Genomic DNA, 6,288 nt, shown 5'->3' with positions numbered 1-6,288 from the left:
TGTGGAGGACAGGAGCAGACTTCCTGCTCCTAATGGTAGCCAGTAGGGTGAGAGAGGGCACCAGTGATGGGGGTTAAACCTGGATGGTTCAACCTCGTCAAACTTGAATATCCGAGAGAACCTGCAGGGCTTGGTTCCTTTCCAGCCCTCCAGGGCTCTCACAGCCCTAATTATTATTGTTGTTGTTGTTATTATAACAAAACATTCATATACTGCCATAAAATACAAACTAGATAATACACGTTCCTTGCCTGAAGAGCTCAGGCTTTAAACAGGCTGGACATTCCAAACTGGATCCCTCAGGAGAGACAGGGCCGGCGCAGCCCTTTTACAGCAATTTCCCCTCTCAATTCCTTTCAAGTGCAGCTGGACGCTGTGCAGGGATACGGGACGCGGCCATAAGCAGCTGACCGGGCAGCACCAGAGATACAGCATGATCCTCCAGCTGTGCCTCAGCTCATGTTCTGCTACGCACAGCAGCTGCGGGAGAAAGATCTGTGGCTGGCAGTCACTCTCACAAGGCAGGGGACTGGTGGGGACTGGGATTTCATTGAGGGTGCGCTTCTCAAATCAGCTGCAGCTCAAAGCTGGTACCTACCACTCGGAAAGCAACGTCCAACCTGCTGTTCCTGGTGGGGTAGCAGCTCCCAGCTCCTGCCAAGTTCTCACAGGCGCTATCAGGGAATTGCTGTCAATCAGCTGGTCAGCAATGCTGCCTCTGTCTGAGCCAGCCAGTGCGGTACCACCTGCAGAAATGCAGCAGGATCTGCTCCATCCTGCTCCTGTACAAGACAACCATCCCACAGGCGTTGTTTCGAAGGCACCGTTCTACTAAACTGCGGTAGTGGAATTGTAATGCCTAAAAGAAAACAGGAGCACGCCTTTGCAGAGCTGACTGCTGGGAAGCACTGGGGAATCTGTGGTTCGTGAATGCTCTTCTGACTGAGACTGATGCCTCTCGCCTGTCCCTTCTGTTCCCTCCTGACAGTGTTTCCCAGTCTAATCTGAAATGCCATGAGATACCGAGCCAAGGGAGAAGTGGAAAATGTTACAATTCCTAAGCTGCACTTTGAAATGAAATAGTAATACTTGTAATTAATAATAATCTCTAATGAAAAAAAAAAATCCCTGCTTATTCTAATACAGACACTTTAGGTAGCACTAGGGCGTCAGGCAGGCTTATTCAGCCTCTGGACAGACTCACCCACAAGGCCTAGCATCAACATGCCCTGTGTACACCTAGCATCATTTTGAACAACAACTGCACCAAAACAAAACAGACATGGAGCACTTCAGGGCCTTTGTGTGTCTAAGCGCAAGAGAGGGATCCCTGGCCAGTTTTTACCACCTGAAGGCTCTGAGCCAGAAACTGTCCCTGCATCTATATCCATAACTCATAAAACAAACCAAAACAAAAAAAAACCAACAAAATACATATGCAATGAAGGAAACATTTTTCAGAAGTGCTGCTGCTTTCATTCCCTCCAGTGCTCTATGTTCCAATGTTCTAATGTTCTCTGACCATTCGATCACAAAGACACTGAGCAGACGCTGTTGAAGTTTTTGAATGCTTAATCTGACCTTTCTTAGACCTGGCATAAACCCAAGAAAATATTAAGAATAGAGGCACACCTAATATATTATTAAGGGATATAATGTTAATGTTCCGATTATTACTGAACTCCATGGCAATTTTCATCGCAGAACTTGAGGCAATGGGGGAACCTCACTGGACACCCAATGTAAAGGTTTACATCACCTGCTGCCTACCCCTAAACCACAACACTGCTGCTACTTCTTCCCATTCCTACTCTCCAGGCTCCTCGTCTAGCCCCCAGCCAGGCTCTGCACTATCCCTAGGGGAATTTGTTCATACACAACAGATATGCTGATGACTCAAGTCTTAATTTTTCCCCAGCTGATCTGCTGCTTTATGGCCAGTCCCGCCCAGCCTGCCCTGCTCTCCCAGATGGCTCACTGGCTACACCAGCTGAGCTCCCTGCCTTTTTTCCCATGTCCTCCCTTCTCTTCCCCTGCCACCATGCTCTGCCCATTTCTTGGCTGTCGCCAAAGGAGCCCTTTTTCTTAACTGCCGCTCTGTAGCACAGGCCCAACAGCTACTCACGGTTAATCATGACAACACTTTCCGTGCAGTGGACATCTGTTTAGATCCCCGACACACAGTGTTGCATTTCAACAGAACAGCAAACCATTTCTTTTTTTCCCATCTGCAGAAGCTGATCCAGACAAAATGGCTAATTTTAAGTTAGCTCCTCTTGGTTTATGCTTCCTGCCCTAGCAATAGTTGTCAATCAAGCAGAGCTTAATCTTAACTCAGGCATTAACTTGAACACAATTAATTCTTGGCAGCAGACATAAAATGCCATGAGCCCCATCTCTCCTGATGGTGATAAGGCTGACTGTCAGGACAGGCTCTGCATTCACTCCTTGACTTTAGCAAGAGTTAGATCAAGCCCATACAGACTAATAAAACAAATGACATTGTTGGCATTAGCAAGTGCAACTCTGAAAGAGTCAATTGATTTCTGTCTCACTATGCCAACCAGGACTTGCCTTGATTTACAGAGGTGGCTGGGATTTTCCTATTTGTTTTCAGGGTATCAATTCAAATTACAGCGGAGAGAATACAAGCACAAATCTGAGGCATATGGCCTAACCCTAAGGGAAGGTGTTTGACAGGCTGCAGAGTTAACAACACCCCCGTGGCCAGACACATGCCAGACAGTCACAGGTGTCACCTGCTGCCATCTGGGTCAGCATAATCTTGCCCTGCCCTCTCCTGCCTTGTTTTTGTTGCCTCATTGCACTTTCCACATGGCATTTTCAGTCTTCTTTTATCTCATTCCACTTATGGACTTGGCTTGTGTGGCTCAAATGAAACCTTGTTAACTTTGCTGGGGTTCATAGTGATTCAAGTTATGAGATGAGATGGGCCGGGACAGACTGTCACCAGTTCAAGTCCAGTCCAGGTTATCTTCATCTTGAGGTTGAGGAGCCAGCTGGGCCATCTGTCTTGCACCACTCGCAAGCCTGACACTCACTGTCCTGCTCCCCTTCCCTCATTTTTCTGGTTATCTATTTTTCTCATTACCCTTATCAAGAGAAGAACTGAACCAACCTGGCATACCAGCCTGATGTACTTAGCAGATTGCGGTGTGACTCAGTACAGAGCTCTTCCTAAGTTTTCACATATAAACACAGCCAGTGGACAAGAAGACAGTGAAAAGAGTACACGATGCATCATTGAGATTGCAAAACCCTGAGGAGTCAACAGACCAGAAGGTCTCTCGCAGAACAGGTCCCCATTCTCCATCGAAATGCTCTATTCCTTTCTTGAATTGAACAGTCTTAATTTGCAAAACATCTGAGATTCATTAGGTTATGCACAGGAATATCCATATTATCAAAACTCCTGCAAAGACATATGCTATTAGCAATATTCCGGCAACCATCCTGAAGGCTGCCATGTATTTGATAACCTGTGTAAATTACACCACTAATTAAGCTGGGACAAATATTTTGAAAGTGATCCATAGGCAGAAACACATTCATATTAACCATCCAATGAAAAGTATTAGTTGCACAGATATATCTGACCCAGGGGATGAAATGGCAAAACTACCCAGGTGTTAAAACTGTGATATTTAAGATTCATTGTCTTATTTCACCAGAATTATAGCTTTTGGTAGAATGCTTGGTCAAAAGGCCATCTCTTCCCATGGCAAACCAGGAAGAATTTTGTTCTGCCCTACGTTGAACAGAATCTTTACCTAAAATTTCATTTAATTTGTTCTACAAACATGCCTCAAGTTTGCACTGTTTTATAGTGCCTCTCTGAATATCCTGGGAGCTAAAGTGGTTGGTACATTGTATACTGCATTGTGTAAGGTGTTGCCTAGTTATAGTGTGCATATTATTACAAATATGTTTTTCAACTGACTGAAAAAAACATTGATAGAGTCTCACTGATAAAAAAGCTTTAGAATATACGTGGAGAAAAATGTCTTGATTTACTGAAAATAGTCCTGATGACATTTATTCTAAAAAGCTCTGTCTTGCTAATGAAAACCTCCCATTCAGTTTCTGAACTAATTTTGACAAGGTCCAAATGCAGTATACACTGGCAGTGAAACTGTCAAGTGCTTGGCTTACAGTAAGTAAAATTCTGCAAGTAGCAGTATGGCGATTTCAGATAGTTACTTCACTTCTGCTGATACAACTGAAGTAAAAATTAACTTATGAAAAAGCTGTTAGGATTAATGAGTTTTTCCTTTGGCAAAGTTATGCAGGATTGGCCTCAAAAATTAACTTGTTTGTAAAATTCCAAATATATGCACATAAGTAATTTACCTTATTCAAGAAAAGAATTCAGTTATGAACACTCTACATGATCATAAAGATTTTTGGGAAACGGTTAATCCTCAAGAATAGTCTTTATACCTAACACATCGTATATTATTACAATATATAAGCCAGATGTATGCAATACATCACATTAAATATCTCCTCTGAATAAAGAAACACCAAAGGAAATCCTATACTCATTTCATTAAAAAATATCCTCCATGCCTCATAAAAATCAGTCTCTAGGAGTTACTTCCCTAGTTCCTCCATGCTGAAGTAGTATCACAAAAAACTTTCTGTACTCAAACACGGGTTAACGCTTGATTGAACACGTTGAACCTGTCCTTCTTTGTCGGCAATGCTTCTCAAGGGAATACTAGCTCTGTTCCCTCTTCTGTGCGAGCCCATGACCCAAGGTCAGGCACGCAAAGGGCTGCCCTGAGTTTAAAGATGAAGAATTTAGTTAGGGGTGGTTGCATCCCAGGTCTCAGTGGAATGGGTTGAGTCCTATCCCATACTACAACATGATGGGGGCACGCTCCACATTGTCCTGTGTGACAGGCACAGGCCTCAGGCGCAGGACTGCAGACAGGCAGAATCACGTGCTGCCTGCCCTACACAGTGCCACAGGCTTTCTCCAGCCCCCGTATCTGGTATGTGGGACCACAGAATTGGAGAGACCCTGAAGTGCTGGGTTTTGTGGTCCAGTTCAAGAGAGTGGAAAAAACTCCCCGGGAACTAAGAATCCTCGCAATTGTCACTATGTTCCATTCTCTTCCACTTTGATGTTGTTGCCTCTTACATGAATGTTGTTATGTATTGCATGTATATTAAAAATGAATAAACATGAAACAGGACATTCTGCTGCACACAGTTTTCCCTGTTAGAAGGGAATGAGAACAAAAACCCTACAATGCATATTAGCCACACTGCTTACACAATTAACTCTCCAATAGCTAGGATACATCCATTAGTTCAACTAGAAAATAGGAGAGATAAGCATGTTATATTTTCTGTTTTGCAAGCATTATCTCCAGCAAAACAACCCCCAGGAACGCAAATACAGTCTAACAGCCTAAAGTCTTCACAGGTCTACTACTCTTCCACAGACAGAGTAATGTTTAAATGCAGTATTCCAATAGTATAGGATATATGCCCAAGAATGTATTCTAAACTAGCATCTATAATAGGTTCCGTCAAGGGCTTTGTATGGCCAGTGGTAACTGTCCCCCTGAACTGAACCCAAGGTGAAAGTGCTGGGACAACTGTACTTGAACTTCCATCTGTTGAGGAACAAGCTCCACTGTATTAAGTATCACAGATCTCTTACTGCCTCCTTAAGAAGTGCATTGTGGAGAAGCGCAAGAAACTAGAGTGTTGAGACCTCATGTACTGTATTCACACCTGGGAATCACTAGGTGTATGTTCATAAATAGCTAATGCGGCAGAGCAGCCCAACGTGGTCTTGCTTTTACTACTGAATTGCTCTGAGATCTTGTTCATCTTTCAGTATCTCATTTGGTCCTTCTGTAGCTTGGGGAATAACACTTATCTGCTCCACTGAGGCACTGAGGTCTGTAACAATAACTATGAACTGTTTGATAAGAGATGCTACTGAAAGACAAAGGTGTATTATTGCAAAATTTTGTGGGTTAGCAACTTAGCTAGTGGCACTGTATTGCATCCAGAGCCCATTTGGCTCCTCACAATGAAATGAGAGTAGGGGGAGAGGAAATCAGGTCAGAGTTTTTGGCAGACCCATTCAAGGTAAGCATAATCCAGCTGATTCATTATGTGCTGCAATCCTTGCTGGCAAAGACTCTGAAGTAAAGTAGCCTCCAGCCCTATTGCAACTCAGCCTCTGTGTGTGGGTGTTGATGCTGCACATTAGGGAAGGGTGTCACTGATGGATAAACTTAAGGG

Source organism: Pelecanus crispus, chromosome 14, assembly GCF_030463565.1.
Source record: "Pelecanus crispus isolate bPelCri1 chromosome 14, bPelCri1.pri, whole genome shotgun sequence".
Lineage (NCBI taxonomy): Eukaryota > Metazoa > Chordata > Aves > Pelecaniformes > Pelecanidae > Pelecanus > Pelecanus crispus.
This window is presented reverse-complemented; position numbering follows the sequence as displayed.